The sequence below is a fragment of the Haliaeetus albicilla genome, chromosome 1, assembly GCF_947461875.1.
Source record: "Haliaeetus albicilla chromosome 1, bHalAlb1.1, whole genome shotgun sequence".
Classification (NCBI taxonomy): Eukaryota; Metazoa; Chordata; class Aves; order Accipitriformes; family Accipitridae; genus Haliaeetus; species Haliaeetus albicilla.
Window position 1 is genome coordinate 1,111,556 of NC_091483.1, and position 27,319 is coordinate 1,138,874.

The following is a 27,319-nucleotide window of genomic DNA, read 5'->3' on the forward strand; positions in this document are numbered from 1 at the left end:
TAGCCTTGAAAGACTTCTCAACCTGACACATGGCAGTGAAAATTCTTTCCTGAAAAATATTTTTTTCTGAGAAAGGGTGTGAAAAATATTTTTAGAGAAGTCACAAAAACCTTCTTCTTTCAGAAATAAAGCTCCAAGGCTCCAAAACATTTGAGCACTTCCATTTCTGTAGGCACTGGGGAATTCTACCCTATATATAAAAATACATAAGCACATGCTTAACTTTTAGCAGGTATTAAGTCCCATTCATTACATTAGGACTTAAGCATATACTTACATCTTTGGGAAGCGGGGCCTGCCTCATGTTAACTTCCAAGCTGAAAGTTTCATAAGGTGTTGAAGGTGGTCCAACATTCACTGACCAACAGTACCAAATGCTTCCAATGCAGCAAGCCAGATAAAGACCTGGTTTAATGGGATTCTGAATTACAATAAGTAAATTATAACAAACCCTGTTGACAGAAGCCTTTGGGCTGGGTCCAGGTCTGAAGCCAGACTGAAATTTCTCATGTAGCAGGTAATCAGTAAGATGAGAAACCAGCTGCAAGGGAAGGGCCTCTTTTATGAAACAAGAAGGTACTCTGAGAGCCAAGTCTTCTCCTGGTAGCCTTTTCAGTAACACAGAGGCAATTGGTGGTCTTCATTATCTGGACTTCAAAGAGGTTGAATTAATTGGAGAGGAAACTGATTATATTCTTGGAGCAGGCCACCCCGTTGGTCAGATGTGTGAAGAATGGGTCATTAGATTTACCCGTTACTTTTCTAAACATTTCAGTGTAAGCAAAGCCCATAAGTAATTTCAAATGAAGGTTAATTGGTTATAGGGGGAAAGGATTACTAGACTGGCATTATTCCCTTCATAGCCTTTAAACTGAGCAATGTGATGACATTTCAAAACCATCTGGGACTTTTTTTTTTCATGATAGACTCTAAAATGACCCATTTTACTTAAAAACAATGAAGCTGTTGTTTCCCTGTCCCTTTGTGATAATGTTTTTAAAGCAGCTGTCTCTAGGGCTTGGTGCAGGTTTTGGCAAATAGCACAACATACCCAGTCACCAGACTGATTGATGCACATAGGCGATCGTAACTGTCAGCCTGCCATTTACCCTTTCTTTTATGGAGTTCTTCCCCAAATCATACTCGAAGTGGCTGAATACTGTAGAAGGGTTTAGAACAGTTTGAATGTAACTTGAGTAGATTTTGTAAAATACATGATGGTTTGTGGTGTATATCTGGATTGATGTTTCCATTTAGTTTTCCTGGAGACATACAGCGATCAATTCCTCTATGAGATCCAGAGAGTAGAGCTCATTGTGTCTCTTTGTAGAAGGTGATGTTTCTGAGTTTTTGCTCCTCATCTGACATCTGTAGCATCCAGTCATGGTAGTGGGACTGAGGTCAGTTACTGTCTTCCTGAAAGACAATACTTTTCTTAGTAGTAGCTTGTTCACATGGAAAAGCAGGAGTAACCATGTCAAATCAGGGAAGCAGCTAATTCAGGGCAACTTATCATGGGGCATGTAGCTAGCGGTAAAAGGAGCTGGCTTAGCAAGCAGCAAGGTCTGGTGGGATCCATTGTATCTCTGAGAGTAGCCTGTCAGGCAAGCAACACAGGTGCACCTACACAGCTCTAGAGATAGCCTGGGAGCCTGCAAAGCAGAGCTCCAGCGTGGAGTGCCTTCACTGCAGCACTTGCGAGGGGTCAACGCAGATGTTGCCGGTGTCCCTAACAGAGCTGCTTTCAGGCACCAGAGTCCATCAAAGCAAACCTGGCCTGAGGGTGAAAAGGATTACGTGGAACAGATAGCATTTCCCCTTATTCCACAAAACTTAACTTTTTCAAAACATCCTGCTGTGCTTCTTTCTCCATTTCAGATCCCTTCCCTTCCATTGCCTTCCCTCAGAGATTAATTGGGGATTCCTACAAAACTGTGGAAGTAGGAATCATTTCACTTACTTCAATTTTTAGTTTTAAAGTTAGTAATCCAGCCTAAGTTAGTAAGAGAAAGGTTCTCCACCGGAGAGCAATTCATCTACCCTGCCTGCATCTTTCATGTTCTCTATCCACTGAACCAAATGACAAGCTTAGATGACTTTATGCCTACTTTTCCATCATCTAAAATTTGCTGAGGTGGATTCTACTTTTGCAGAATCTTCCCCAGTGGATGCAGAAGAAGGTTAATTGTAGAATTTTTAAGCTTTGAGGTTTGGATTTTGCAAGTGGAACACTTCTTTTGATGAAGATTTTTAGAACTGAACTTCCTAGCTTTTAGGAATAAGCATATAGTAGTAATACTAATAATTAACAATGTTTGCCTAATAAGCAAACAAAAAAACCCCTCTGAAAATTAGCCAAATTCCCTTCTGGTTTGCACATTTTTTGCTTTTGCTCTCTATAGTAAATATGATGATTTTGTTATAAACTAGTGTGGAGGAGTTGTTGTGGTCCAAAAATGTGGACCCTTTTGTGCAGCAAATAACTGTTGGGAACTGGAAATTCTAGTTTCCGTTCTGGGACTAGAGGAGCACAGTGATCTATATAGATGGTACATCAAAACTCATCAGGAGTACACATGCTGAAAAGAAGCATGGCAGTCATTGGCTGTATTAGAAACATGGGTTCAGTTTACAGTCCTGCTAGTTTTTCCTTTGCAACCTTTCAGGTGCTTCTTTAATAAAATTAGGCGGCTGCTATTTATTTCTAGCGAAGGAGAGTAAGTAGAGTTGGTTGAAATTACTTCCTTTATAATGGCTGTGTGAGAGAAAATTGATTTTCTTGACCACATGAAATTTCCAATGAAAGTCTACCTTCTGTGAAAATGTTTCATCTTTTTGCTTGAGTTGAGTGCCCCATCCCACACCCTTTCCCTTTGGTTTCTGACTGGAAAGTCATAATTTTCTGGGCTTGCAGAACTGTAGGCAAATAGCAGTAATAATAAAAATAGTTGCCAGATCTCTTTATGAGAGCTTCTTCCATAGTACTGAACATATAATTAGTAGAAAGTGCTGGATTACAGCTCAAGGTCGTCTCCTACTCCCAGTTTGATGCACTGTTCTGAGATGAGAGTGAGTAGTAGCACTTTCTGCTGTATTTCTGAGTAGAAAGTTGTTGTTCATGCAACTCCCACGGGCTGTCCAGTGCAGTCCAGGTCCATTCCTGTTTGTATTGGCATGCTGGTGACTACTGGGAGCTGTAGCTTGCTCTTAGCAAATTGTCTGTGAAAAATTTCTAGTAGCTAGCCGCTAAGAAGCTCTACTGAATGTGTCTTAAGCCTCAACTGATGTATTCAAATTTGGGTGGATTTTCAGGCAGGAGTTTAAGAGTGCGCTATTCATCTTGGCCTATAAATTAGATTTCTTCTTTACAGCATAATAGTTCTACATCTCTTCAAAAAGTAGCTGGGGAAGAGAATAAGGATAACTCTGGATAAGATATTTCTCAAAAATTTCACTGGTCTATCCTGAACATCTGAGTCTAAGCAAAATAACTGGCATGGAACATATCAGGCTAAAATATCCATTTTGAAAAACTCATGAGCAACTGAAAACATAGCAGATAAAGAGAATTCTTTGGCAGCCATAACTATAGATATAGATACCACTTAAAACACAAATGTTTTCAAACTGTAAGTGCTTATATCACAGAGATTACCATATCACCACAGGCTGTCATTTGTCTTCTTATCAATGCAATGTGAAATCCCTGTGAACGTAAATACAGATTAATCTTCAAGATACTTGGCATACCAGCTCTATAGAATACTTCTTCAGTACTGTCAGAAAACACGCTCAGCGCAGCCACCACATGGCCTCACTGAGGCTTTTAAATGACTGTGGGGTCAACGTCCAACGCCTGGCCTTCTCCAGTCACAAACATTTCAGCACTCGCCGAGCAATGGATTTGTCTCCATTATGTTTTGAATAACACTCCCTTGCGCAGGAAGCAATAATCCAAGAGTAATTTTCTACTACTATTAGTAACCTTCTAGCAGAGGCTTATACGTGATAATTAGGCCTCTCAAATATATTTTGACGAGTGTATTTTTTTCTAGCCAGTTTTCTTTTTTTTTTTTTTTATTTGGTAACTCCTGAAAATATTTTACTGCTTAAAAGAACAGTTTTAAAAACCAAATCCTTTGTGATTAGTAATGTACAACTAAAGACATTTTGAGCATTAAACACCCCTGTATGTGAAATCCCTGGAGTTTTTCTACAGTATGGCTCTAAAATTACAATGAAATTACAGAGCTGGAAGAAGAATCATAACTGTATAGAAGAAAGCTAATACAGTTTTTTACATGTCTGTTTAATAAAGAATCCTTCAGTTCTCAGTTTAAAAAAAAAAAAGTAAAGGTTCATTAAACGTGGTACCATAATATATGCTACATTTATTGAAGAAAAACATTAAGTCAATACCCAAGGCTGCAGTGTGTTCAGAAAGCAAAATAATTAAATTGATATTGTTTCCTTTTTTGACAGGGTCTCCCATGGGAAGGGATATTACTTGGCTGCACTAGTAATGGCTCTCTATCTATGCAAAGAACTATTATGTTAAATTAAAACCTCTCTCTATTTATCAAACAGCCAAAACTAATAAACAAAACTATGGCATTAAGAGTAAACTGCTACTAGACTATTACTTCCTGCATCAGAGTATTATTTATAATTCAATTTAGACAAAGCGTCTGCTCCTCAGGGAATACTGAGACGTGGTATTGACACAAGAGCTCTTTACTATTTGGACACGGGAATCAAATTGTTTTGCAGTCACTGTGGTTGGAAACAGTTTCTACTGGAAAAACAACCACACCAAAATTCCTTCAGAAGTTTCTGAGAAATAGATTATTAAAAGGAATGCCTAAAGTATTGTTTATAACAAGTAATGCTAATTGGAAGGCAGTAATACATCTATAAAATAAAGGAGTTTAAAAAAACCCAAAACATGAATGTGAAAAACTTTTGTCCTTGTGAATTTATTTATTTATTTTTATAATAACCAAAAGACTAATGTTAGGTTTTTGGCAGCTAGGGTTTTTAGCACTAGAAACTTGCTATGTCCTTCAGTATAGTATTTTGCTTAGTGCACACCAGGTTTTCCAGTTTCGAATTTATAAGGAAATCCCTCAAATTGATGTACTTGTACTCTATGGAGCCTACATGGTAGGCCGATAGAAATACAAGGTACCGTTCAAATTTCATGTGACAGGTTGCATGACATGAATGCTTTAAAAAGGTAGACCAAAATTTGAATTTTCAGGTGTTTTGAAACATTAAATAGCATAATTAAAAAACTCCTGTCATTAAGTTAAGGCAACTTCTCTGGGAGGCTACCAGACATCCCAATAATGCCTATATGTAACACACCCATGCATAAGAAAAACAACGAAAAGAAAATCTGATACATCAACCACTGCCAGCCAGTAATGACCAGTGGAATTCAGCTAACATAGACAATTTAATTTTAATGCCTAGTGGGAATTTGATTAAAGCAATTAGGGAAAATTCTGAACATAGTCCAAATCATGCGTCTCTCCATTTTATTTTTTTTAAGAGCCGTCAGCATTCTTGGCCTCTGAAAATACATGTAGTAAGTCTCCTGAAAACTTTCAAGCAGGGTTATAACTTTGTTCACATAATAGTGACATTGAAGTGAGTAAGGCTACTTGCAAAAGGGAAATTATATATGTGTTTTAAGTGTTTGCAGGGTCTCATGCTAAGTGCTTGGAACAGTAAGCTCTTCCATAGCCTGCCTAAACCCTAACCCTAAATACAGCCTTGCCTTTCCAGCAGAGTGCCTAGGCAAAGGCTGATCAGCCCCGAGAGACAGAGAAATTCAGGGGCACGGTTGCAGGCCCTGGGTTCGGGGTGAGGTAGATGGGGCTGAGAGACTCCAGTCACCAGGGAAGTTCAGTGATTTCTTAGAAACAGGCTGCTTAGAGTGTCTGATGGTTATTACGATATAGGTGGAAATTAAGGGGAATAAACCTCTCATAAACATATATGGAGCTGCAGCCATGGCTATGACATCACTGGCAGCCAATCGGGTAACTAACTCCATTTTGGTCCATCAGCTTCTACAGCCATTTAAAAATTTTTATTATTCTACCACATGAATCTGGACTGCAGCCACTCACCATAAGACAGACTGGACTAATAAATCTTTGGCACATGTAACCACCATGTTTAATATAAAACAACCCATACACTTTTTTTAATATGATTTATAAAACAGAACATGAAGCTGCTACCTACATGATCTTTTCTAGCTATAGCAGATACTGTTATTTATTGCACATTTAATTACTAACAGCAATTCAGTCATGTTACCTGACCTTAAGGCCTTACGCTTACCTGATCCAACGTATTTCACATGATAAAAATGTCAAGCTCAGAGAAACCCACCAGTCTGGCTTTCTGTGAAATCTAATTATAAACAGCAATGTTAAAAAAAGGTTAACATCTTAAATAGTCAAGGCAGTTATTCATTTTGTAAGTGTTTGTTTTGATTGAAATGATAGCCGAAAGGGCACCGTGCAGCCTGGTACACTATGAATAGTGCAGCTTCATCTCACTCACCTTCATTTTGGCTGCTCAGCTTGAACTCGGGGAGCTCAGCTGGGCCTTCGGGAACGACTCCACAGCGCTGTGGGATCCGTACGTCCCTCTCCCTATGCAACTTCCATCTCCAGCCTGCATTGGTGCAAAATGGGGAAGAGAAGTCAGTGGATCTATTTGTGGGAATGGGCTCAGCCCTTCCCTTAGCTCTTAACACGTGGCTCCACAGATCATGGTGCTTTGAAATGGACTGTTCAGTTGTAGATGTTGAGTTTGAAGTTGGCATGAGCTGTGTTATGACAGGCATTGTAGATGGCTAGGTAAACTGACAGTCCTGGCCTGCTGAAGGTAAAATTCTCATTGATAACCTGAGTTTAGGAATTTGTCCCAGACTAACCATTTCTGAATGCTTTCCTGTGCCTTGCACCTTTGTCTTGCTCCGTATGTGTATTTCACTCAAGGTAGAAAGGCTCACAAGCAGGGGGAATGAAAGGGAAGATCATCTGCTTGTGGGAAACTCCTATACTTGCCAGTAACAATAATAAGAATAACAGTGGCAACAATAATGATAATTATGTCCAGTCACAGTGGTGACTAAGAGCTTTAGCTGGAAACTTGGATGATACTGTGCCTGTACAAGGCAGGTCTTGGACAAACATAATTAAAAGATAAACATTGTCTCCAAGAATGTTGATTTAAGATATGTGATATAGTGCCTTAGAATAAAGATGAGAAATGCATTTTAGTATATACATTCTATGACTTTTCATTTAAAAAAGGATTTGTTTTGCTGCCTGTTAAGTTGTATAAAATTGGAAAGATATATATAAAAATATATAATGTAATCACATAATTTGACACATAATAATTCTATAGTTATAAGTCAATGCATTATAATTTTTCTCCTGGGAAATGAGTAAAAATGGGTTTTATATATATTATATATAATATGTCACACACTATGACTCTGAGTATGTTCTAACATACAGTAATACTTTCTGTGGTGCACTAGATCTTCCCTTTTCTTCTTTTTTGTGGGATAGCAGATGAACCGAGATGACCTCATGCTACAGCTTTGCTTCTCTGGAAAAATGAAGCTGTCAACAACATAGGAAAAGGCTCGTAACCACAGGAAACAAAATGTTCACAGGAGCTGGACTAAGACTATGGAACTTGTTGCCAGACAAAATAACAATGACCAGCACGTGTGCCACACTAAGCACTCAATGCAAGAACCCGATTATTCAACCTGACTTTCCCATGATAGTCCTTTCAAGCATCCTTAGGCTAAATGCTCTTCTGGTTGTAAGACTATGAAAAGCTCAAAAATGTTCACAGGTTTTAAAAAATGGCAAGCTCACACATAATTTCCCTGGAAAATGGCTAGACATTACAGCGACAGTCTGATACAATCCTGGATGAATAGACAGTTACTAAAAAAATAAAGAAAATAATCCCTTCCTGTCTGTAGGAGTAGCAGCATTTTGAAACATTTCTCAAGCCATGTAAGATCTCACAAAGCCCAGTACAATCCATTTATACTTATTTCTTATTAACTCTCCAGAAAATATCAATCAAATCATTGGGCAGTAAAGAGTATGTATGTACTGTCTGTAGTGACTTCTAGTGTCACACGTTCCTCCTAAAAAATGCTGTATAATGGAGTGTACAAACATAGAGTAAGTACCTGCAGTTGGTGCTCTCCTATACCTTTAATTTTTCAGCCTCTGGTACAGTCGTGTCCAAAACCACACGGTCCCAGTTAATGAGGTTTAAACTAAAATAACTTAATTGACTTTAGTGAGCAATAGCAATATTTTCATGCCTTTATATTTTTGTGCCCTATGGCACTCTTCAGTAAAATTCAGTGAAGCACTGACTCGTGATGAAGATGGTCCTTCAAAAAAGTTGCTGAAATAAACCATCAGTTCAAAAGATGCTTTTCCATTTCCCAGATTGTCTTGCGGAAACAGCTACTCAAGATATTCAGAAGAAGAGTGCTGTCATGATCATTGTGTGCTTGATACTAGTAAGTGGAACAGGGCTAAATCTTCCCAAGAGAATACCAATGCTTTTGTTTGAAATAATCTAAACAGAGAAGTGTCTGGTTTCAGTCATTCCATGTAGTGTGAAAGACAGATACATATGCTGCAAGACGCATATGGTATTTGGATGTTAGTGCGGGGTTGGCCTAATTCTCCTTTTCTCTGAGTTGCGTACCAAAATCTTCATGTGATCAAAAGCCACAGAAGATGCATACCATCTACGGAGGGGAACGGGAGGTCCTGGAGTGATTCACAGACAGTAGCTGACAACAGCTCCCAGAGGACCCATTAATTTATGGTGGAGCAGGTCTAGCTCATGCCAGCCGTGTTGCTGGATCCCCAAGCAGCCCATTGATTTTGGCTTTAGCAGCTGCTGCTGGCTCATTTCCTTCCATGGCCAGACATTTGAATTCCTTGTCCTTTTTTGCCAGCACAGTCTTCTGACTGGCCATGTGATTCAGCTATCAACTTGGGCCAGTGCTTAACCATTTGTACAGGGCGTGCTTTGGTGTGTAAGCAGTTCGAGAAGGGTGTAGGCTGCTGCTACGCAATTGATGAACTGTTAGGAACCCAGATAGATATCTGCAGCAAACAGAATGGTAATGTACTTCAGCCTGTGAGGGGAAAAAAAAAAGTATTCCTTTCCTATAAATGAACAAATTGGGCTTTTTGTTGTGACCTTGCAAGAACATAACTGGAATTGCACAGATTAAAGGAAGCTAGCAGGAAACCCTGGGAAGCCTTCTCTGATGTGTGAAAAGCTGAACAAACCCCAGCAACTGAAGTACTTGAAGGCGAATGGTACATAAATCTACAGTAGTGTAGACCTGGGGAGGAAGAAGGAATTGAAGTAGAAAAAAAATCAACTCTGACAGAAAACAGTGTAAAGGCATAACTTTAAAATAAGTAATGTCTCAGGTTTTTGCTTATATATATATATTTTCATACATCTATATTTATACCTTTCCCTCCATATATACACACACACACACACATATATTTTTATATATATATAGACACTAATCTAAAGTACCGTTGAGGACTGAAAAATTGCTCAGTGGTGGTAGAACCAGACAGGCAGTCTCCAACTGCTGGCTATACTTGAAATAAGAAAACTTCAGAAGTTATAGTGATGTGAGACAGTACAAAATATCAACAGAAAAACAGAAGTGGGTGAGTAGACATGATATGTTTTCCAATTCACTGGCCAACAGCGTACCTGAAGACAGATCCCTTGTGAAAGGGTCCTTAATGTTTTGCCTGCCTACTCCTTTCAGGAGAAGTACCGGGACCCAGGCTTTCTTCACACAAGTAAGGCCAAATGGAGCTTGAAACAGGTCATCTCATCTGCATCCTGACCTGCCTTTTTCCTGCCTTCAGGCAGTAAAACAGAAGAGTACAAGTGAGCTGGAGCTTGAAATTTGGAGACCCTTAGGCACTGGATAAACATGGGACAAAGGACTGTTAATGGCTCAGTTATCGCTCCCAGTCACAGAAGGTTTAGCTTTTAAAAGCTGATACTGTGTGTTGCTCACAAAAAAAAAAAAAAAAAAAAAAAAAAAAAATCCATCTATTCAGACCTGTGTTGTAAAAACTCCAGTGTGGTTGGGCAATGCTTACAGAATAAAAATGGTGAACTAAAGAAAGAAGACTTATTTAATAGCTGGGGACAAGGTTTCAGCTCATAAGACTCCCTGTGGTAATAGCAAGCCCAGAGGAGAGAGAGTGGTTTTTGACAACAGCAATTTCTGAAACATCTTGTGCAAACCAGAAGCACATAAAGAGGACTTAGGGTAAAGAGAATAAAGACATCACACAGCTGCACAACAAAAAGTGTTTCTAGCTACTTCAGACCTGGAAATGAAATACTTTATTTTTAAAGGTGTTAAAATCCACAGTGAAGCAAAAGGGAAATGTGAGGCAAAATTAAATGAAAGAGAGAAGCTTTCCTGAGCATTAGCTATATAATCTGAATACTAAAAATACTCTGTTATCTCTTCCAAATCTTTCATAATTACCAGAATGCAAGCAGCTACTTTTAAAGAATAGATTGAAAGCTAAAATAATAATAATAATTTTAAAATAAACATATTTAAGGCACCAAATCTCAGTATTATCCATCAATGTGTTTGAGTACAGGCTTTTTATTTTAATGGCTTTTTAGGTTAATGGGCCTCTGATAAGCTGAAGGGATAGCAATGGCAGAGATCTGTAGAACTGTGACAGTGATAAGGGTTTTTCTGCAAGAACAAGGTGATACAGGTTTCCAATCAGGTTCATGCGAACCAAATTGATGTGACAATTCAGCTTTTCACTTTGCGTGTTTTAGTCATATCTACCCTGCTTTGGAAGGTGTAATTGCAAAAAAGAGACATAAAGAAACTAGTTTTGCTACGGGCACTGTGGCAGTAGCAGGGAAGCTGGCACAGTGTCTGAAGTCACACTTTGCCACATAATGGCTTTCAAATAGGCAAATTCATCCTGGCTTTACTGTTACTGGCACCCAAGCTAGTTGAGTTAAAACTCAGTTATATTGGTTCTGTCCACAGGTGCTAGAATGATGCCTTTGCTTGCAGCATAGCAATATATTTGGAGATGAGGACAAGCCATTTCTCTCTGCTGTGCATACACACATAGGCAGGAATTAACATCTGTTTCTGTAGTGCACAGCCTGTATAATGTACATGGCACTGTTTCTTCATTTGATATCAGTTTGTAAATAGGATTCCTTGCGTTGTACCAATTTTAAATGGATTTAAACAAAAAACAACAAAACCAAAACCCAACCAAAAACTGAATAAACCACAAAAAAACAGGATAGTGATTGAAGCTGATAGAAGTGGTGAATCTGCTACTCTATGTTTATATGCTTACTATTTAGCCATTGATTTTGGGGGAGCACAACCATTATCAAATGCAGGGGAGCTTCAGTTAAAGAATTTTAACTCAGATTTCTGGAAACTGAGTGGTATATAAAGCTGACGGTTGGAATCCTTCTCAATGATTTATTGTAATGTAACATTTGCTGCAATAAACTATGCCCTCAATTAGACCTGAGCAACTCCATTAACTTTAATTATATCGTGGTTGTAACTGAGAGTATAATTTGGCCCTCTGGGAATAGAATATACAATTAAAGCTCCAAAAGCTACAATTAAAGGGTAGAACAGGCAGAAGAAATTTGCCCTTCAGCTGGAGCTGTCAGAGAAATTATAGGTTGTTTTAGTTATTCTCTCCAACCTTAACAAATCCTATTAATGATGTAGTTGCAGTCTGTAGTTTCCAGTATATGATGGTTGGTAGAACAAGTACTGTTGATGCTTTTTCTCTGATATCTTGCAGGTGAACAGAGATCAGCAATTAAAGCTCTTGGGCACTGACTTTTTGCTCAGGAAATAAGAGAGCAGAAGCTGAGTAAACAAGATGAGTGCATTTGCAGCAGCTGGCTGTGTGCTCTACAGAAATTGGCAGCCGTGGTTCGGGACCAAGCCCAGGCAGAGGATGCGGAGGGCTTGGAATCAAGGGACTAAGGAGTAATATTTGCTTATTCAACATAATACCATAGCAACAAGCTGTTATGTTGCAGAAGGTAGGGCAAACAAAGAGCTGTAGGCAGATCCCTGTGATAAGAATGAACTAGTTTTTCATCCCAACTGCTGTAGCAGAAAGCAAAGAGCTGGCAGTGTTATTAAGCTCTTTTGATAGCCCATTTGACTCCTTCAAAAATGTGACTAAGAAAAATTAGCTTAGATCGTAAGAATAAGAAAGGAGAATTTCTGCCTTGCATTTTTTATTTCTAAAGAGAGAAGTCAGAGAGAACTTTTACCCGGCATGCAGGGTTATTTTCATACTTGCTTTTGGTTCGTCTTCCTAAGATAAATGGGTTTGTTTGTCAGTATTCACATCTGGTGGATTTCAAGGGCTTGAAATCAGCGAAAGATAAACTGTGAGGGCATTGAAAGTTGAAGTTCCGGTGGAAAGGTTGCGGGACAGTCAGGGACCATCAGCTAAAACAAGCCACTAAGCACTCAGGCTCTGTTAAACCCCAAAGGGCTGTGCTCAGGAGACATCAGAGCCCAAGGTGTTCCTACAGGTTTGGCACTTGAGTTTCATAATGCCCTTCCATGGCAACCTGAGCGCGGTCTCAGTCCAGGTGCCCCCAAGCTCCAGCAGTTTTCCCATCAGAAAATTCCTCAAGGAAGGATCTTTGGGTTGTGCCTGATTTTTGACACCTGACACTGCCAGCAGGGGCAGGTCCACAGCGTTGCCCTCACTGCTTAATCTGCACACTTTATGCCCAGATCCTGCTGCCATACGTTTACAAAGAAGCATCATAAAGAATTCCCTTCTGTACCCAAACACAGCAGTCTGGGTACTTTAGGAGCAAAACGTTTTCAGTGTTGGTAGCTAACTCCTGTACTGAAAGCTATTGAGTTTCCGTACCAGTTTGTGTGTACCTATTACCCTTGAGTTTTAGGCTCTCCTCAAATTGCTTCCAAGTTTAGCTGAAGCCCTGCTAAAATGAGTAGTATAAAGTTCAGCTCCCTGTGCCATCCGGTTTTCAGTCTTTTCTGACTCAGGCAAACATACTGCACCATTTGTATTTAAGACATGTACTCAGGGGTTTCTGAAGGGTCAGGTTGGCTTATAAGCATATTTAGATCTGAGTCTGAGACACGAGAGGAAGCCTAAAATGATGAGGAGGCTGAAGAAAGTAATATCCAAGTTAAAGAAAACCTCACAAAACCATCTAAAACATGAATAGCTCAGCTATATAGAAAACGTATGTGATATTGGAAGTAATAGGAAAAAAGATTTATTTAGGAGTAGAACGTCCACCTATTGGTTTAAATTATGGGGTGGAAAGGAAACAAAGGGAAAAGAGAAAATTTTGATGAGAAAAAGAATAACTTTTTCAAATTGGTGAGTATATGGAAACCTTTCAGTTATTATGTTTAACAGAATTGGCCTAAAAAATTGCGATGAAAAAGACCATTTGTAAAATTTGAAATGATCTGTGAAAATAGCACTGTGCTAAATAAACACCTAGGAAATCCAGACTGTTTTTTGCCAGAATAGGACCCAATTTATTTCTCTTTTCCTTCCATTCTTCTTCCAATTTTTTAAAAAATCTTAATTAATGCATAAAGAAGAGGTACAAAAGACATATTCAATATCTTTACCTATTTAACCAGGAGAATTATTCCCTGCAACACGTGCATTTTCTACATTCTTATTGAAATATCTGAATAAGTAACTTGTCATTACTGACTTCCTCAATTTTCTTTATCTACTATTAACTATTTAACTTTGCATTAAAAGTCCCAACTGCTGCTTTAGGCCATTCTTCTCTTATTTTTATAAGCAACTTTTGCTTCTGAATTTTATATGCTTTCATTCCTATACTCCTTTGAGACAATAGCAAATACCCACTCATTTCAAAAGTCCTGTTATTTAAACACTTAGCTTTTTTATATTTTTGGTACTTGGTATCGTATTGTGAAATCGTGCTTCCTAATGCTTCAGCTGGTTTCATTAAGACCGTTGTCTATGTCGTTCCCTTAGGGGACACAGCGCTGCATCTGTGGTGAGGACTGACATAGCGTAGCTGTGCCTTGGTGGAGAACGAGAGAAGTGGAGAAAGGTTTGAGTATGCCTCCTCCTAACTGCAATTCATACCCTCTAGTTCATGTGTTGAAAGGGACAGGGACTTCTTTATGCTACTTGTAGTTTTGAGTTGGCTGACTACTCCAAACTGAAGTGGAAAACGGAAAACAACCACAAACCTCATAATTAAGATAAGCATGCTTAATAGCATTTTGTGGGTGGGGTTCTCTACCATCTTGCACTTGCTGACTGTGTAAAATGCTGTGAAAACGGAAGGGGTTGTATTCTCTTGGTATAAATGACTGCCCAAACTGAAAACACCGGCTATTTGCATCCTGTAACATCACTTGCATCATGAGGTAACCTGTAGCTGGGAACATTTGGGTACACAGGAGCCTTTCGCCAACCTTGCAGGAGGCAGGACAGCATGGCTAAAATGAGCAAGTGCTGAATGCTGCTTGCACAGCACCGCTTGTGAAAGGGTGATGTTTAAAGACAAGAGTAGGCAAGTGAATGTAATATCTGTATTATTTTAAAGATGCTTTCTTGGACTGGACGCAGCCTTACAGAGCCAGGTTAAGGAGTATTTGACGGAAGAAATGTCCCCAGCAGTGTCATGTGGCCTTGTGATTCTTCCTTTCTTGATTGTGACCTTTGCTGATTTTAAAGCCCCTTGCTAGATGTTCGATAGCCACTGCTAGCCTGGTTGTCTGTAAGACTTTTCGGGAAGAGAATCATAAGTGTATATATCAAAAACCAACCAAACAAAATCCAGAAAACCAAAACCAAGCCCTTTGCTTCCTAAAAATAAAGTATTGAATGTGATCCTTTCAAACAGTGTTAGAAATAATTTCTCCTTCTAAATGTTCAAAAATTTCACTATTTAAAAATATGTAATAAGAGATAAGCTCCCGCGAAAGTGAATACTGTTTCTTTTCCTTGGAAAATTCTCTTCTTTTCCCATGACGTTTTGTCAAGGTTAATGGTATCCTTGCAATAGAGTAGTGCGCATATTCCTCAACATGGGTGGGGAGTCAGATAGCCAATTATTTAAATGAAACAATGGTTGAATTAGTAAGTTAGATGAAAACCAGATTATCATAATATATAAATTACACAACCATATCTGAGTGCATGACGCTGAATAGCTGTTTGGATTTGCTATCAGGTTCTGAGACATTTTGTGTAAAAAGCTGATTTCGGCTTGGCTGCTTACCGCAGTGCTTGCATAAAGGGCAAGGAGAGGAACACTGAGTCCTCCCCTGTTCAGAGCACTACATTTCTAATTTTGTGGTCTTTTCTTGGATGTGACACCTAGAGTAGGGCAGATTACATTACCAGTTAATGATCTGCAGGATGATATGCCGTGCTCTCTTGGCCACTCTCCTTTCTGATACTTAACAACTCTATATACAAAACTAGGACAAGAATTTAACCTACTTTTTGCCATCTATCAAAACACCATGAAGTGCATTTATTGAGGAGAGGAAGATTTGACGGGGAAAAAAGGAAGTGGTAGTAATTGTAGACAAGCCAGGTGCAAGCTGGCTGCCTCAATGTATGCAACTCATGCCTAAGTGGGCATAAAAGCTTCTCTACGGGCATATTGGGTGGTCAGATCCTCACCCCAATTATACAGCTTGGAATCAGAAATATCTCCACTTTACTCCCTGAATTTGCTCCAGATTCATGCAAGTGTAACTGAGATAAAATAATTAACGATAGACTGTCAGGATCTTTCTTTTTTCATTGCAGCCAGGAGCCAAGACATAGATTGGCTCACGTTGGATAAATGAGACCGAGTTAGGACTCTGCTGGTTAATAGCAACGAAAGGGCTCTGTGCTTATTTAATTAACTGGCTCTTTACTAAAAGAGCTATTTCAATGGTGTGGCTGTACCTAGTAATATAGTTTGATTTCTCAGTGCCTCCTTCAAACTGCAACTTGTGGCAATTTTTCCTTCTAGCAAAAACTTCATTGTTGCATGGTGTTATGTCTGTTTGCTGCCTGGCTGCTCACTGGTATTTAGCCTGTCACAGGAAGATGGTATTTACCAAAGTGTTACAGCTTAAAGGCTCTGTCTAGGTGGAGGGACAGATGTGATCTGTATTAAGCCTTGAGACAAGGTTTGCTAATTATTTTTCCCCTGGAAATCATGTTGACAGGCAGGTGGCACGTGCTTGACTTTCACCCTGACATGGATCCTGGACACAACTGAGTCGGGACGCACCTGGGACTGGGAAACGGTGAGTGATGCCAGGTCCTATACTTCAGACACAGTCTTAGGCTTTCAGGGACTTCCGATGCTAACATCTGGCTTGTGATATTGCTTTTGGCCTACAAAGTCTTTTTTTGCCTTTGCCCTGTTTAGGAGTTCTCCAGTAGTCCTGTCCTGCTCATTTGCTATAATTCTTTTGACTTGCTAATTTAGACCAGCTGATAAAAAGGAATTTTTTGAGCATAGCCTTGTCACTGTAGGGGTGTCAGCTACTACTCATGTATTCCATTTCATCTCTATGGATGCTCGTTTGATTTTAATTCTCTTGTAAAATGTAAAAGCATAAGAAAGACCTTGTTGGATCAGATGAGTGGTCCGTCTAGCTCTCTGACAGTGGAGAAGGAGATGCTGTTTAGGAAGGTCATGTGAGCCTGACTTCTCTCTGCAGCCTATTCCTCTCCCATCAACATTCGCAGCTGTTGGATTAGCGATGCTAGGGGATACATCCATGCCTATTTCTTACGCTATCTGTTTGTAGACCTGTTGTCCCTAAATTTGCCTACTCCCCGTTTGAACCTCCTCATACTATTTACTTTCACAACCTTCTCTGACAATAAATCCTAGAAATTCACTACTCACTCTGTAAAAACTATTCCCTTCATTTAGTTGTGAACTGACCTTTTGCTAGCTTCGGTGAGTGACCACCTACTACAAGGACTGCAGGATTTGGTTAGTAACAATTTTACATGCAATTGTAATTCATGAACTTGCAAAAGTTGATCGTGTTCCCTTTCCGCCCTCTTTCCACACTGAGACATAGTCTTTTTAGTCTCTCATAAAACAACTGCTCCATACCCTCCTTCACTTTAGTAGCTCTTCTCTGTACTGCCTTTAACTCCACTATACCCTTGTGATGCAGTTACTCAAAAGGTGGAGGCACTGCCCTTTTACATAGCAGCTAAACAGCATATCTGTTCAGTTGTAGTGATGTTTCTTCTTTTATTTGGTAGCATAAGTTACCAAGCTACTGTTATTTGCTAACAAAATTATCTAGTCTTTTTTTTTTTAATTCCTGTGACAGAATATTTTAATTATAGTTTGAAATTTTACTATAGAGGTATCACAGTAAGTGCAGATGGTGTTTAGTTTCTTAATTTTGTGTAATAACTGTGTATTTCAACGCTTTATTTGGAGTCTGAGTGCTCATCAAATATCTCGTACTAAATTATAGCCCACTGTTAGCAACACTGCAATTGAGCTGCACTGTTAGCAGCGTCTAGCAACTGTGCCTTTCCCATCTCATCCTTTTCCTCCTGTGTAACAATATAAAGAACTTTCTTTAGTTTTATCAGCTGTATTTCCTATGGTCATCTCTCTTTACAGAGTCAACTGTTGCCTCCACTGAAAGGTTTGGGAAGAGGGGAAAGAGGTTGTTTGGAAATTCAGCGTCCCTGAAACGGTGAGAGTCCAGAGCCTGTATAAAGATTTTCTCTGTGGTGTTTTGCTTGTCTCTTCATGACAATTTTGTCTTTCCACATAAGTATCTCCATATGGACCTCTGCAGCATGTTTCATACATCAGGTTTTGTTTGTCTGTAGCACTGACTTGTCGCGTCTTTTTTAAACAGAGCTGGAAACTTCAGGTAGACTTATTGCCATATGTATACAGGCTGATTTTTGCAAGCTTCTTTCTTATTCTTCAACCCTGCAGCTTTGTACTCCTCTCTCTAAGCAGTGAAGTGCTTGATTATTTAGTCAGATGAGGCATTTGCTTTATTATGATTTCTTCTTTTGGACCAGAGGCAGCCTGAAGCAGCAAGGCAAAACAGCTTGTTACAATTTGACTATTTTATCTCCCAAAGGAAGAAAGTGTGCTCCATCATTAAAAATAACAGTGCTGGACTTCTTCCAAACCAAAATATAGCAGTACTCATGAATTAATGTTGAGAAAGGGTAACAGAAGCAGTTTTTGCAGGAACACTTGTAGTGTCACAAGCAAAATTTGGTACCGTGGACATGACAAGTTTAAAACCTGAATGTGTGTCAAAATGGTGTGCATAGGCCTTTAATGCAGCAGTTATTTAGAGATGTTTAATGAATAGTTCACAGGGCACACAACCTGCCAGAAAAGAGAAGAAACACTAGTACATTAAACTGTCTCAGGAGGCAGATCTTGGTAAAGAACCTCTAGCTAAGGTACAGGAATAAAGGTTGAGGAATAAAGGACAAAGACAAATAAAAGCCAGAAAGGGCAAAAGGAGGGAAGGAAGGAAGCTAAAAGAAGGTAGACAGAGTCTGACACAATTAGAAGAACTGGGATTCAGCACTAAAACTGGCAATCTGGGTCTAAAGGAGGAAGAAGGGAAAAATATTAAGAGAGAACATTTGTGAAATAGGAATATAAAACTCGGACTATTGCGGAAGGGTCAGAGGGAGTGATAAGTATTTGGAAGTCTCTGTATGAGTGCAGGATGCGTGACGAAGAAAACAAAAAGACTAGAAATACATAGAGAATATTGGCATCATTAACTGGAACAGAGAGAGGAAGCAAAAATCTGTTAGGGATAAATAGCGTAAGATAATATATAGATCATGCAGAAGGGAACAGATGGGAGAGGAGGTTTGGAAATAAATAAAACTGAGGATTATGGGATTGCACGTAAATTGGTTGGAAAAATGTGTGCATGCTTAGAAACTGCTTAACTTTAGCTCCCACCGTCTGTAAGAGTGGTTTTCCAGTTGTTGAATGGGTTTCTGGTACATCTAAGTAGGATGCTTTGGAGAATGTTTGTGTCTATAAAAGAAATACCTTGGAAAAACTACAGCCTTCCTTGCAAGTGAAGTGGTATTTCTAATCTGGCAGTCCTGTCCTTTGTGTCTGCAGAACTGCTCAGGGAGTTGTGGCATCCCCAGTTTATCAGAGGAGCTTTATCAGAGGCATAAATGCGTGAGTGACGCATAAATAGCAGACCACTGACTCTGCTGAAGTTCCTGGTGAGGAACACACATCCGTGGGAAAAACCTGTGGGCCATCGTGTGTCATGAGACCTGAAGTCCACCTGAGAAGTTTAAGAGGAAAAAAGGGACATGAGGGTTTTTACTATGGTGCTTCTGTGGTGTTTTTTCAGTATTCTGGTACCATACTTCTATGATAATATTTCAGAATGAAAGTCATTTGTTTCTCAAGCAGTTAGTTTTTAGAAAATACTGAAGCAAGCACTCAAAAAAAGCATTGAAAATCACTTGGAAAAAAATATGAATCAATCTATAAAAATGCAGTCATATCTAATTATAAGGAACTTTGTCTCTTAAAAAGGAAGTTTAAAGTTGATTGAGCATACCTGAGTGACTGCTGAGCTGCCTTGAATCCTCCCTATTTCAAGGTAAAGTAAATCAGGTTAAAAATCTTTCATTGAATCAGATATTTAAAGCAGAAAGGGGTGAAAGTTCCAGACAATATTCAAAGAGCTGGACCTGAATCGCCACTGAAGGATTTATTAGTTTGGGTGGAGCACAGTGCAAATGCATTTCTAGACACAGTTATAAGTCTGAACTCTCCATCTGGTCCTTAGCTCCCTGTTCCAACTGTAACCGTCTAATCCTGCCCCTTACCCGCGTCTTCAGACTTGGAGGAATTGCTCCCCTACACATTCATGGTGCAGCTGGGCTTATCCCAATTGCATGGGAGGGATCTGATGCCGCCTGCCCTGGTGGGCTGCTACTGGTATTGCTGGTCCCTTAACCACTTTACCATGCCTGGCTGCAGCCTCACATGTGGTGGACATCCACACCAGCCCCAGAGGAATGGGAGCGAGAGGCCAAGTGCGGGCTGCGGGTGCCGAGGATGCAGCACTGGTACACGGATCTTCCCACTCCTTATTCCCCATTCTCCCCGCCTCTGTTGTGGCCTTGTTTCATCTTCTTCCCAACCAGTTTTGTAGTATTTGCAGTTCTGCTGTTTCTGAATTATTCCCCCTCACTTGCTTCATCTGATTGAATAACTGAAATTTGATTTTGTGGGGGTTTTTTCATTTTCATCTTTCATGCCTGTGGCTTTGCATCCTTAGTTAGGCAGTGCAGTTTTACTCTGTGTCTGCAGTTGCAAATGTTTCTACCAGGTCAGAGGTTAATGTAATGCTTGGTATTTATGTGGTATTTTTCTCAGTGTATTGAGGAATGAGTGTACATAACACGAATCTTTTAAAAAATCCAGCATTCTCTGTATTTCCAAGGCTGCCACAATCATTGTAGTGCTTGCCACTTTTTATTTTTAGTAGTGAAATAGGCATAGTTGTGGTAGATGCTATGTCCTCTTGCCAAGATAAATGACAAACAGTATTCTCATCTTTTTCTTCCTTTTTTTTTTTTTTCTTCCAAGGAGCCATATTTAGCAAATTGTTTGAGCATTACAACTCAAATAAAGTTTTACCTTTTATAGGTATCAGCTCATCTAGTTAGGCATACTATTTTCTGGGGGATTTCAGCTGCTAGAGAAAGTTTCAGGCTCTAAACATAACAAAACAAAGACATATTTTCTACATCTTGAGAATACTGTAACTCTCCAACAATCTTAAAATAATTGTTGCACCTCATATTTTCAAGTAACTGGCAGGAACAGTAATCTTCTACAGCTTAGTACACTCTATTAAAAATGAGTAATATACATATTGATCATAATGCTTCTCTTAGCTGATGAGGCATCTCTTGGGGATGAAACCACAGTACCATATGGCTTTAATGTACTCGATATAGTTCTCCAAATAACAACTATAAATTATATTTCAGAATTATGCTGGACAGCAATAGAGTTAGTCTTCCAAACTGTCAATAATATATCATGACTGTAGGTAAGAAATTGATTATGCACAGGATGCAGTATTTAAATAATTAACAGCGAACCAATCCATTTTGTAGCTGTGGTTTGTGACACTTTGAATTACACTAATTTTAACTTTAACATGCCATGATAAAATGGGTGAGTAATGCACCCAGCTAATTGAAACTGATACAGGAAGCAGAATGCACCATTTCTCTAGCAGTGTAGCTAATGTAATGCAATACAGTTTCCTCAAAAAGAATGAGATCCAGCATCTTATTGCATTTTTAAATGTAAATTTTAAATGGAAACATTCTTCTGAATATGAAAGCAGTTTACTGCCCAATTCTGGCAAAGGGTGATGTAGTAAATAGCTGAATTTAAATTTAAGGCAAAGCTAAAGGCATGGTTTGGTTTGCCAGGATTATATTATATATTTTTTCCCCTCAAATGTTTATTTGTCAACAAGTTAAATCATTAACACAAATCAATTTCAATCCCAATCTGGAACAAAACCCATTCCATGAAATACGCAGTATTACCTGTTAAACGCTAACAGCAATATTGTTGTTTCTGACATTACCGGCTGGCAGAAAACATGATGGCCTTTTAAAAATCTAAACCTGCAGGGAATAATTCAGAGACCTAGTCATCAAGTTTAGAATGCGTACAGTATCTGGACCCAAAGATCAGTTTCTGGCAAGACTGACTCTGTCCTTCCTCCTTTAAAATGTAAGGAAACTGGATAACATGCAAACATCTTCTTTGCTCTGCCTCATGATTAAAGATCCCATGGCATTTTCGTAGGGTAGAAGTTCAGCATTTTGATAACATACTGCTGGCCAAAATCCTCTCTCCTTCCACCTTTTTAACAGTCCTCTTTGTGCAGATTTTCAATATGGCTGGAGCCGATATTGCATAGATGCTGCATTCCGGAGCTGGCCTGACAACAAAAATTCTGGGTAGGGGATAGAAAAAGAATAAAGATGGGGCTTATGCAAAAGAATCTTTTTCCTTCCAGGAATGTCACAGAGACCTTGGCAGTTTTTCACGGCTAGTGAAAGAGGCACTGTTTTAGCATAATTGCTAGCCCAAATGATGAAGATAAGAAAAGGTGTTTGAAGCTGGATTTTCACAAGGTAGGTAGCTACTGCAATATGCAGTCAGCTGTGCTCAGCTTTTCTCTCCAGACTCTTGTTTGTTTAAATAACTATTTGGGGGATCAGAGAGAGAAAGTGCAACCAGTAGAGTTATGTTTCAGACATTATATAGATTGTCAATCATCAGTTTCTCATAGGTGTAAGAGTCAACTCTGACTGCTGTCAGAAAGGTGTGCCTCAAAGATTTGCTGAGGTCATCCAGATAACAAGGTCTCCAAGGTCTCAGTAAGTTGGAAAGAAGATCTAATTGCATATAGATTTAAGAAGCAAAACAAGACACAGTCAATTTGGACTAAAGCATGCTGCTGTTGTCTTGACAGGGGGCTTATCGCTGTGTCTTGACAGGGATTTTATCTGGAGCTGTAGATGAGATGGGTGGTGGCTGGAGACAGGACAAGAGGAAATGACCCCAAGTTGCGGCAGGGGATCTTAGGAAAAAATTTGTTACTGAAAGGGTTGTCAGGTATTGGAACAGGCTGCCCAGGCAAGTGGTTGATTCACCATCCCTGGAGGTATTCAAAAAGCGTGTAGACAAGGCACTTCAGGACGTGGTTTAGTGGGTATCGTTGATGGTTGGACTCAATGATCTTGAAGGTCTTTTCCAACCCAAATGATTCTATGATTCTGTGATGGATGAGAAGAACTATGAGTGTCTGCCATAAATGTTTGAGCAGAAAATGATTGTGGGTTTTCCTCTCCCAGTAGGTGCCTCCTCTTAGTGGAATTTGCAAAGATGCAAGCAATACTACCAAATGCAGGAATTTAAAGATGAATGTCCTACTTCTGCTTTTCAAATATTTTTACAAGTATAGTACACAACCCTTGCATAAGGCCTTTGTGTTAGTGAAGAACTATAAGGTAATACAGGACCATCACTAAACTCAGGTGTAAAGGGAAAGTTGTCGTCTTCCCTTCTCATTGCCATCCTGTTGCAACTTTGTTTTCTACAGTGTATTCAGTGCCGTCACAGTGAGGAGTAGAAGCCCTCTAATGGTACTGTCAGTGACTTCATTGTTTCTTTCCTAAGGCTGCCAGTTTCTGGAATATTGAGACATAAGTATTGATGGCCCATTATTATTCTGGAATAAATTTTGGAATTACACCTTGGGGTGGAGAGGAAAACCTCATCCAATGAATCCATGAAGGGAATATAAGTTTTCCCCACCCCCAGTACATTTTATACTCCTAACATGATGTAAACCAAACATACATCTATTCCTCTTCTGGCTCCTGCTTATGGCAGCTATTTAAAATATTAGATAATGTTTTAGACATCCATATGTGTGTGTGTTGGGTGGTAGAATTGCATTAGAACAGAAATACAATGTTAAAAAGAAATTATCCTCATTCTACACATGGTCACAATCAGTATTCTCCAACTTTGCCCTCTCTAATGTTACAGAACTTGTTGTAGCATGGAATTTAAAGTAAGTTTATAGTGTATAAATGTCATGCATTTGATGCTATGATCTGTGCTAGCTACCCTCGTGGATAGTTTACTGCATCTCCCTCCTGATATAACAAACAGATTGTGGAAGATTTGAGGCATTCAAGACTTGCTTGGCAAAGCCCTGGAAAACTGCAAGTTTTACTAGTTTAATGGTGTACAGACCTCTGTCTCCTCACCAAAAAACCAGTATTTTACAACATCCAGGTTTCATGAGATCACGCATATTTTCCCCAAAGCTGATGAATTACAGGTTACCTCTTTGAGCTGGAGACCAGAAATGAAGAACAGAACCAGATCCAAATGGCACAAAAGGTAAGAAGTAGTAAACATTGGCAGTCATCACTTTTTCATAGGCGTAATGGTCAACTGTGGCTGCTGTCAGGAAGATGTGCCTCAAAGATTTGCTGAGCTCGTTCAAGTAACGCTTCAAGGTCTCAGCAAGTTGAAGTAGAGATCCAATTGCATAGATGTGAGGAAGCAGAGAAAGAATCAAATATGTTCACTTTAGTCATGTTGGATTAAAGCATGCTTTTGTTGCTGCTACATATTCTGTGTTAGTGGGAAGTGCATGACTGTTTGTGTGAGCCGTGCTGTCCTCTGCCATTTGCTGGTTATATCTTACTTTTACTCATTTCTGTTCACTTTCCTTGCTAGGCTGCTTGATTAGTAAGGCTATCAGAATCCCAGCCCTCACAAACCCTGTGTATGGGCCAGTGCTCTTTGTAGCATGCCATGCTGTCCTTGTCTCCCGTCATCCACAGTCCTTCTGGCCTGCATTTCTGTTTTCTTTTCATGGCAGCCATGACAAGGAGGTCAGAGAGATGATGCACCGTAAGTTTTCCCCTGGTATGAAGTCAGGAAATGCTTCTGGCTAGATATTAATCACCATACGTTAGTCATAGCCAAGGAATCATCTTTTTCTCACTCAAAGTGCTCCTAAAAAGTTCCTTTTGTCCCATAGTAACAGCAATCTGAAGAACTATTAGGCAGCAAACGCACACAACCGCGCACAAAACCAGTCTGAATGATCCCATCCCACAGATTTCTGGTGCGGTCTGGCTCCTCCAAGTCTGGCTGATAGAGCTTACAATACAGACTGTCTCTGTGCTTTTGCAGTGAGGAGCACACTTTTAGGACTAATAAAGGATGAGCAAATTAATAATCCATGTATTGCAGTTATATAAAGGACAAATGTACTGAATATAAGTCCTCTCAGTAGTATTTGGTATGCAAATCCAAATTCTCTCCCACCTTTTTCTCTTCATGTATCTCCTTTTTTGCCTGAGGTATTGCTCATTGCCTCTTCCATGCAGGAACATCTCCTAATCTAATAAAATCTACTGGTAATGGCTGTTACATTTGCACCAGAAATATGAATGTACTTAACACCCATGTCATGGGAGTCAATTACCTGCAGTTGTCAGGACAGTGTCAAAACTTATTTGCAATCATTGATATTATGACCATACTACAAAGTTTTAGCTGTTTTATACATTTTCTTCATCTCTCTCTCTCAGTTTATTTGTGTATTTCACAGACGCATCCCAGTGAACGTTCTGAGCTACTGGCATTAACAGTAATTATCATTACACTGAATTAGGCTGTGAATACACAAAAACTTTCAAGTGTGAACAAAATGGGGCAAAGTTTGAATATTCATTTGCAGAATGGTATAGTACAGGATATTCCAATACAAGTGAAGACCAAAAATTTCTCCCTAGCTATTCTTTTTTTCACATCATATATCAAATTCAGAGAGTATGATTTGTGCCTGTAAATTATAACGAGGCCCTGGGCACCCAGATCTAACTTTGAGATCAGCTCTAGTTTGAGCAGGTGATTGGACTACATGAATTCCATAGGTCGCTTTCAGTTTAAATTACTTTGTGAGTCTAAGAATCACAAGTTGTTCAGTTAACTTCATGCAATGCAAAGACAGAGACCACCAAATAGATTTGCTCAATATATTATTTGTGAGTAAGAAACAAATCAAAGAAAAGATGTAACATGGGGGTTAAAAAAAAATTAATTTCAACTTGTGATTCCAGCACATTATGCTATAATCTCTTTATTTAACACTACAACATGAGTGAAATCACCTCCTGAGTAGAACTTTGCAACTCCTTAGAATAAAGCTTCCTGAAAGTTGATGGGGAAGAAGTGATAGAAAACACTGTATGCACTTCAAACTGCTAGGGTATTTGTTGTATTATAATTATCTGATATGAAATTTGGCTACATGAACCTCATTACTTTTCCAAAAACTGCTGAAGGATTTTTAATGACCACTAGGAGCTAGGATTCAAAGATTTGAGGTTGTTCTACAGTCGCAGTCCTGTGCTGTTGGCATCACGCAAGAGCCTTAGTTCAGTAGTAACTCAGACAGACAAGGGCTACCAGTACTATTTCCTTCAGCACATGCACTCAGTTTTCCTTGGAGGATCTCCTATTTAAATTCAGACTTGGCTCAGCACTGCTTAACTTGGGAGGTCTGACTGGCTCATAACACCAAATGACGTGGCTACAAGCCACTGTATTCATTTGGTCTCCATATATTTGGATTCACCTTCTGTTAATCACATATATTTGATTATGATTCATCAGGCGCTTCAAGAACATCCTCTGACAGAGAAATCATTTGAGAGCTTTCTTTACTAATTTGTTGCCTATGAACTCTCTGTCTTCCTCCTCCCAAAAGTCATGAGTATTCTTGAGTGGGCCCTAAATGATTTCAGAGCCAGACTGCCTACAGAAGGGTGTTATATGCACACTTTTTGAAGACTGTGGTGGAGTTGTGCCTGCTGAAATGCTCCCCAAACAATTCCTCTGGTGACATGGCTCTGTTGAATTCTGACATGCATAAATGTCAGTTTCTTATATTAACCAATGAAGCAGGCTACACACTGTAAATTGTTGCTCGTTCCTGTCAAGCATACCAATGTGTTGGCTGCTTGAAATGAGATTTTTGCCTAGCGAGAAAAGTATTTAAAATGGGTCCTTCTGTGAGCAATTTCAGGAGGATCCACCTTCTGAAAGTTCCTGCTGAAGTGATGCCTTTTAGGCCATTGAGCATGTGTGCTCCATTAACGTCTGCACATGCAGAATAGGTTAAGTACACATAGAATTTCCTGGGTGGACGTCAAATAAGATTAGTCTTTAATACGTAGGGATTAGTGTGAATTTAGATTTTACCCACTGAAAAAAAAAAGAAAGAAAAAAGGCAAAGAATAATCAGAAAGAACCCGTGACAATTGGCTCTAAAACACGGAAGACAAAAGAGAACCAGGACGTCTCTAGGATCATCAGGAGGTTGGTTTGCTAGCCTTGTTTGTTTGTGACCCTAATTTTTCCCTAATATCCACGTCCATTTATAGCATGAAGTCCAAAGATGACAGTGATCTTCTTCATCTTGTTTGTTGCAAACTTCAGATAGGGCTTCAGATGTTCTGGGGCAGATGCTGCAAGG

At 39.3% G+C, this 27,319-nt stretch overlaps 2 long non-coding RNA genes across 3 annotated transcripts in view; one reads left to right on the forward strand and one right to left on the reverse strand.

The window, feature by feature from the left end:
* Positions 1 to 393: 393 nt before the first annotated feature.
* Positions 394 to 22,735, reverse strand: LOC138687556 (uncharacterized). Of its 2 annotated transcripts, XR_011326722.1 has the most exons (4): positions 21,915 to 22,735; positions 6,580 to 6,693; positions 3,656 to 3,706; positions 394 to 1,416 (listed from the first exon to the last, which is right to left on the reverse strand). It is a non-coding gene; the product is annotated as an uncharacterized lncRNA (long non-coding RNA). The 2 variants fall into 2 exon arrangements; XR_011326725.1 differs by lacking the exon at positions 3,656 to 3,706.
* The window catches only part of LOC138687535 (uncharacterized), a 46,274-nt gene continuing 28,087 nt past the window's right edge, over positions 9,133 to 27,319 (forward strand). The window contains exons 1-5 of the long non-coding RNA XR_011326720.1: positions 9,133 to 9,776; positions 9,881 to 10,101; positions 11,946 to 12,136; positions 16,376 to 16,456; positions 17,812 to 17,887. This is a non-coding gene — a long non-coding RNA (uncharacterized lncRNA). The remainder of the gene's footprint in view (positions 9,777 to 9,880; positions 10,102 to 11,945; positions 12,137 to 16,375; positions 16,457 to 17,811; positions 17,888 to 27,319) is intronic.